This window comes from Chamaea fasciata, unplaced genomic scaffold, assembly GCF_029207755.1.
Source record: "Chamaea fasciata isolate MVZ Bird 193981 ecotype frontalis unplaced genomic scaffold, bChaFas1.0.hap1 SCAF_8, whole genome shotgun sequence".
Taxonomy (NCBI): Eukaryota; Metazoa; Chordata; class Aves; order Passeriformes; family Sylviidae; genus Chamaea; species Chamaea fasciata.
Genome location: NW_027094093.1, coordinates 25,588,607 through 25,596,779, shown reverse-complemented (window position 1 = coordinate 25,596,779; position 8,173 = coordinate 25,588,607).

Here is an 8,173-nt window from a genome sequence, read left to right as displayed (position 1 = left end):
TGAGAAGGAAAATGTTGAATGAGGAAGTGTCCGGATTTACGAAAAAAATTGTGGGGGGTAAGGAATAGCATAGAAAATAGGTCCTCACTATGCTTGTTTTCATTTGGGTAACCTTCTAAATCTATTACCATCCCTTAAAAATGCATTTCCTTCGAGGAGACAGAAATGAGAAAAGTCATGAGCTCCTGCACAGGAAAATACACTCAAGCCATAGTAGAAACTTACCTTGTTTTGTCAGAAACCTTATATAAAAATCCACCAATCCATAATCAAATTAGGCCACAGTTTGTAGAAAGCCTTGTGATAACTTGCCTCCTTTGATACTCCCCCAAGACTTACCTCTGCTGTGATGATACTTGGACTGTCGTGAGAAAAAAAAAGTGGTCCGTTTTATTTGATCTTACTTGATTTTTTTTTTTTATTCTCCTGCTTTTGGTTACTTCATCACTATTTGCTACATCAAAGGACCCTGCAGTGCCAGAATAGATTTCCCCCAGTTATGAATAAAGCTCATGGGATATGGACATTTTTCATACTCTTCAGTACCAGTGAGTTCTAGTGCATCATTGTTTAACTTTCTCAAGATAATTGTTAGGTCATTACTCACCCCATTTAAAAAAAAGTCCTACCTTCGCCTTCCAAATAAGACGTTGTCAAAAAACTAAGACAATTCAAGTAGTTAATAAATAACAGTTCTTCACCATCTGTACAGTTCCTTTACTCATGCCGTGTTTTACATTTCATCCCTTCTCAGAAGTAGCCCTCAGAGAAAGTTTCAATTCACCCTTCTCTGAACCTAAACTCACTCTGACTGGAACAGCTTTCCTGCCTGAATTCATTATGCATAGCCTAGTCTCCTAATTGGAATAATGAAGGCTTTTTCCTGTCTTCTACTTTGTGTAAAACCTTTCAGTATTAGCCATGCAATTACTGGCCCCTCAGTCACATCTCTCTCAGACACCTTTTGTGGAGGGGAATGGGAACCCTGATTCACCCACCACTATTTGCAGTCAAAACTCTGACTCCCATTAGTGTCAGGTCGAGCCCTGAGAGAGAGCTTAGGAGACTTGTTTTGTATTGTACCCATATTCCTCCTGTGTGACCTTTGTCAGGCACCTTTCCCTTTTCATGTTTCAAATTTTCTTGCTGAAAATAGTGATAATGACAGGTCACTTTTCAAAGCGATTTGAAATGTACTCATCATTATGTTCTCAAAGAGCGAGAGGCTTCTCTGAATATTACCAGTATTACTTGTTGGTTTTAACTAAGCTTCTCTAGATGACTGACTGGCTGCCTTTTGAGCATCTACCAGTTCTTCAGGTCTAATGACCACTCTCTTCTTCACTTCTTCCACATTCCTCTCTACAGTGTAGGAGTTTTGAATACCTTCTTTATCACTTTTAATATGTTAATCAACATATTTAATAATTTTCTTATTTGCTACAGTATACAACATTTGCTGCAGAATTAGAGTCACATTTACTTGTTGGTAATTTCCTGGAGCTATTTTTAAATAGCGACACCACTTTCCATTCCCCATTACTTTTAGGTCATTTTAGGGAGTGCTTACAAATCATACTTAAGCTCGAAAATCTCACAAGAAAAAGAACCCTTTCTTTGCAATTGTTACTGTCCAACTACTGTGTGACATCTTTAGATGATGAATTAGTTTTAATAAAAGACCTCCAAATTTTTTACTTAAAATACTAAGTCCTTTAACCAACAATTTTGCAAAAACAGCCGTGCAAAGAAATATTCAGATGTACCCTCAGACTCTTTGATACTCTGTTAACCTTTGAAAATGCACTGTATTCTCTTGGCCTGTGGTAAATCTGGTCCTTAGGCATTTCACATCCCTTCTGTGGTTTTAAAATTACACAGTTCTTGAAGTTCTTGAACATTTTTGTCAATCTCTTATTAATTTTATCTTTACTTCAATACAGTTGATGAACTTTTCGGGCTGAATGTCTGCAGGTAGAAATAAATGTACATTCTCTGGCCAATTTTTTTAACCTAAGTTAATGTTTATCATTTAGAAAGCCATTGAGTCACACTTAAACAACATCCTTTACTGTCTCTGAAGTTAATTTTTAGAAGTATGAGAATCCATTCAAAATATCTTAGTTAGAACACAGTCCCTGCCACAGAATACAATAATTTCCTGCAAGTGCTTAAGAGTCAGGAACCTCTGCACCTACTGCTGAAGACAGTTATCTGGTGCTCACTTGAATATCGTTTTATCAGCTTGAAATGTGCCTGAAAATGCTGGAGATAATACCATAAAAAACAGAAAAGGGCACTTCCCGTGGAATTGGTCACATATCTTTACACTGTGAGCCCATTCTTAAGCAAAGTACCCATAAAACTGAACATAGAAGCAAAAAAAAAAAAAAAAAGTTGCATACATGACTCTTTGACGTTTGCTTATTAAACCAAACAAAAAAAACCCAAAAAACCGCACAAAAACAAACAATAAATAAAAAAAAAAAAAAAAAAAAAAAAACTAAAAAAGAAACCAAAACCACCCCAAAACCAACAAAACCAGAAGGAGAGAGATGAGATTAAAAACCAAATTGAACTACAAAGTACAATTGTTCACTGTCACTCCTCTCACATTTCCCCATATGAATAATTTGCACCTTTCATTCCAATGTATTGAAGCCATGACAAGGTTTGGGTAACAAGTACAAGACATGGGGCCCTGTAAATTATCTGAGAATTTTAACAGCATGCAGCAGCATACATTAAGACAACTATTCTTCCAGTGAACAAAGTGAATTGGATGAAGATGTATCAGGGTATTTCACGCAGACTCTAGAACTTATGGAATCCATTCATTCAAGTTAGTCTTCAGAACAGTAAGTTCAAGTATTATTTGTTTGCAGCTAAAATATCCTCACTCAGCAACAAAGTATGATGAATCACAGCAGTCTTCTGCATGCAGAAGGAAGAGAATATCTGGGAAAATATCCACCCTGAGAAAGGAGAAAAAAAAATTATGTACCATCACCTAATATCATATGAAGTGTATGGGATTACATTGAGGTAAAAGTAGCTGTAAATAAAGACACAACACCATTGTCTGGGAATTATTTTGAAGAATTTGTAAGACACTGTGTACTTGTCTTCCAAGAGCATTTAAGAAAATAAAGTTACTACCATAAAAGACAGTTGGAGGTATTTCAAGTAGTTGATTTTCAGCTTTTAAATAACATGACATTTCCCTTATTTGCTTTTTTAACTTAGGTTTTTCATCTGTCATAGGTAGGTGGGTTGATTAACTTCCCTTAAGTAATTGTACTTTATTATGTTATAGAAAATTATAGAAAAGTATAGAAAACCAACGGAGAAAAGCTGAATCTGTTGGATACATTCTGATGTCAGCATTAAGCCCTATAAATACTGCTCCAGACATTACCCATTTAGAAGCAGTACCGAAACTCTCTTACTTTCCTGCTGTCTCATTTTGTGCTGGGAAGACCTCACAACCTTCATGAACCTTTGTGGGAAATCAGTCTTTAGTGTTCAGCTAACCCCAATAAGGAGGCAGAATAAACAAAAACTAAGTAAACTAAAACTACTCTTACGAGAAATTTCTTGACAAAGAGAGGTAGCAAGACATGGAAATTTGTCCAAGGAATAAAAGTCATGCTGAATATAAGAAAAGGTACACAAATATCCAAGGAAGATACAGAATCTTAATCCAAAGCTCTTGGGTTGACTTTTAGCTTTGACCCTCTCTTTGTATATATTGACATCCAGCAGTGAGCTTTGCCCTGAGCTCCATTAGCTGTGTGTGTTTCCTGTTATTTCCTCCTTTTAAAGGAAATAATAGGAAACAAACACTCTGGAAATTATACAATCCATTTGGTCATCTAACATGATATACTTGATCAGTTTAAAACTTCAAAATATATTTAAGATTTCTGAATGTTTTTCTCCCAACATATTTGAATTTACTTGCAGTTATAGTCTGAAAATACAATTCCAAAGAATGCTATATCCAAAGCTCACACCAGCAGATCCCACAAAGCTGTTGAGATTTAACAACTCATATCTACTCTTTACATATGGTATCCCAACTGTATAATATCCACCCACCTAAGAGTAATTTTATTTAGTCAGTGTATCTCTGTTTTGAATATCAGAATATCATCTAAGACTCCAAAACCTTGTTGCAGTAAAAACGTGACATTTGCCACTCTATCCATAAGGCACACCATAGAACATAAATACAACTATGTTTATCCCATTTTGTTCACATATTATCATGTGTTCATGTTTTGTTCATGATACATCCATGCTGACTACTACTCATCTCCTTGGCACATTTTATATGGTTAAAAAGGGTTTGAGAATATATTTCAGTTTGGAAGTGGGTGGTGTTGTGATTATAACCAGCCCTTCCTGGGTTTGCCAAAACACTGCTATGCAGAATAGCCAGCCAAGTCATTATTTGGTAGTCTTATCAGTTCTAATGTTTTCATAGAATATTTTCTTATTTCTGGCTCATTGTCTTTTCTAATTTAACTGTAGGATCTTAAGTCATAGACTCACTAACATTGCCCTGTACATTAAGGCTATTAACTTCCCTGGCTATAATATAATTTATCAAGCATACTAATACATACCCAAGCCTGTATGACATTTAAAGCAAAAGGAGATAGCCCTGGACTGTGTATATTATGAAAATCGTCCTCTAATGACTGCCCAATAGAAGAGTATAGTGTCCATTAAAAGGGCATAATTCTTTGTTTCTTTTGACACACCATCAGATTACCATTGGCCTACCCCTAATAAAGCAGATGGGAATCTTTCTACTCAGTTCATTTGACTAACCATGGTCAGTGACTTGACCAGAGGAACAGACCAAATACTGTCACTTTCTCACCTGGTTTTCTGGGCTGTCATATTCAGAGAGCAAAGTCAGACTTAAATCACTGAGATAATACCCATATATACATAGATATATATGTACATACACACATGCACTCATACACAAACACATACTATTAACATGGACAAAAATATTCCTTCCTGTCTCTCCCGGTGTCCAAGACAAAGTTGAAGAGGAGAAAAATGCTTTTCATTGGCAGAACAGTTCATGTTCTTGCTAGGTATCAGAGGAAGACTCTCAAATGTCTCAAATAACTAGAAGATAATTTCTACTGTGAAGCTTAAAAAAATATGGGAAGGTGTCTTCCTATTTCAGTGTAATCATTTCCCCTTTTGATAACTAGAAACCCTTCCTGTGAGTTCCACTCTCTGTGATAACCAGTGTCCTGGCTGAACTATGAAGGTTCTCCATAAACCTACTCACCAAACACATAAGAGGGCTCTCCAGCTAACATTTTAGTAGACTTTCATCCAAGAGGCTGCAGACATATGAACATGTGTGAGGCATGAACTCATGAATTAAATATTTCCTGGTCATCACTTATTTATCCATGTTTCTATTCTTTGTATTGCCCCTTCAAACTACTTGTAGAGCAGTGAATTCTAAACTCTTGCCATTGCTCCCTTTTCTCATCTTCAGCCTGTACAGCACTTTGGAAAGGGTTGTGTGAGCCACACCAAACACCTGAAAAATTTTACAATATCGCAGGTCCTTACATCTAAAAGATGTCTGGGAAATATTCACCTTTCCATCAACATGATTCTAAAGATTTTCTAAAACTCAGTCTCCTCTCAAATTGCTTAACTGAAAGATAAAGTACTCAAAATTTCGTGTCAATCTGAAGGATCTTGTCCACAAAGTCTTCCAAAGTTTGAGTTTTCCTAGGGCTTCTGGCAGAGCAATATCTCCCTGTTGTAGGCTCCACATGGTGGGTAATGGAGTACCAAACAGCAAGCAAGCCATCGTTTCTTTATCAGTTCTGATTAAAGGGTCAATGAAGTTGTGATTCCATGTGAACCTTTAGGCCAAAAATTACAGCCTTGATTGTATCTAGAAGCCAGCCAGGATCTCCCATCATGCTCCAAGACACAGGGTTTTAATGATGAAATTGCAGTTGATGCTTCATTTTAAAAGAGAATAAGAGACAGAGGAAGAAAAGGAGTCCTTATAACACTGCTAACTGACCTTAATCTAATGTGGTGAGCAATACTCTCAGCATGTAGCTGTGGCAGGGACACAGCATAAGTGAAAGAAAGCCTCTTCTTGAAACTAAATCAAATTTGAAAGAGTAGATTAGATTATTCCCAATGTCCTCAAACAAACTTCTGTGTGCTGAAATCTACCTTGAGATTTGCAAGGGGCATTAGTGGCTTCCTATATGACAATTGTACCACCCTTTGCATACACCTCAGAAAAGCTACTTAGTTTCTAGATGACATTTCATAATTACTCAGAAACGCACCTGCTTGCAATAGATGAATATAATTCTATCAGATTGGAAAAAATGCCCTTTTGATGGTTCTGATGTCTCGTTACTTAATGACCTGCACCTTTCTTTTTTCTTTTAAACAACAACCTCTCATTCTATAAAAATCCCCCCAAAACTGCATTTTCGCCACAAGTACTTTTAAAAAGGCAGCATCTACTCTACTGGACACACAACTAAAATAACAGAAAGTTCAAGACCTGAGAATTATGTAATTACACTAATGCAATTTAATGGACAGCACCTTGGAGGGAGCAGTCAGGAATTCTGGATTCTGTTCTTGTCTCACAAAGTCATTTTATGCTCCCATAGTGCTGAATTCCCTCTGACCTTATATTTCCTGTGCTTATTTCAGGTGCAGCTCCTCCTGGCAAGGTTTTTGCAACTATAAAACATTCAAAGGATACTTCACCAGGTCAATCCCTGATAAGATCTTGTAATCAGTTGTGTAAAAAATCAAGCAGATTGCTAATAAATTATTAGCCTGCCTGTGAGTTTATGAACCTTATAAATATATAGTATGGGTTTTATTCTGTAAGTAATGCAATTTTTTAATTAAATTGATTAGGATGGGTAAGTCTTCCTTTAATACTTTCTATAGTAAATATCATGAAAACAACAAGGATTTACATGTAAAGAGGAAGGTTAGAAATGGTGAATTTATTGTGCTGATTACTGCCTTCCAGGTAATGTATTTTCTGTATATTAATTCTTTCAACTGAAAGCTTCCCCTTAAAACATAGACACATCAGCCAGTATTTAATCTAAAATGTTGTTATTGATGCCAAGGAATTCATAATCAGCCCAGTATATTATTTTGCAAACAAATTTATTTTAAGCCCTTTTATGTCAAGGTTCATTATCTTTTATGTAATATTTAACATATAGAGAGATATTAATACATATTTATATGATTTTCCTTTGTGCTCATTTTGTTAGCTCCTTCTGCTGTTGTTTTCTACTTTTCATGATTAGATGTTGCAGAATAACTAAACAATTCTGTATTACAATAATGCTCTTAAAATTTAGTTGAAAGGTCTTAATTTCTGTTTAGTTTTGGACATATAATTGAATTTAGTGACTCTGCGAAGCCTTTAAAATGAATGCACTTACAATGACCAATAAAGATTTTATTCTTAGTACCATGTTGTTATTCATAACCAAATATTTAACATTTATTTTTATATATAGAAAAAGGAGACAGAAGTCACTGGGCTGATTTTCAGAAGTGCTGAGCAGGTAGGACAGCCACTGAAATCATCCTCAGTTGAATTCGCTGTGAAACAAACAGACCACGAAAAAAAAAAATGAGGAGTGGAACTTTCTTTGTATAGTAAAGTTGGGTGCTGGTGGCCCTGAATGACAAAATAAGATTCAGGGAATTATGAATGTACTGATGGAAAAGCATGGGCCCAAGTGGATTAAATTTTAAAATCACCATGGACTAGAATGAGGACAGTATCCCTCCTCATCAGGATTTTGGCTCAGGAAAATAATACAACCTTCAGACACAAGTGTTCATCTTATCTAGAATATAAGCAAAGCATATTGAGGTGTGTTTTGTTGGAGCCAATACGATTAAACCTAGAACCAAACAAAAATAACAGGAAGATGCCTCTGTGCCTTCAGTGAAATTTGGTCTGAGCTCTCCTCACTGAATGTTAATCGCATTAAAAGAACTGGCTTTATTTTTCCTGTCCTGTGCATTTTAGTCATTTATACACTGTTCAAAGCTCTGAGAGAAAAATCTAAAGAGTTCTTATATTCATTTCCTGGAGTCTCCTCTTTGC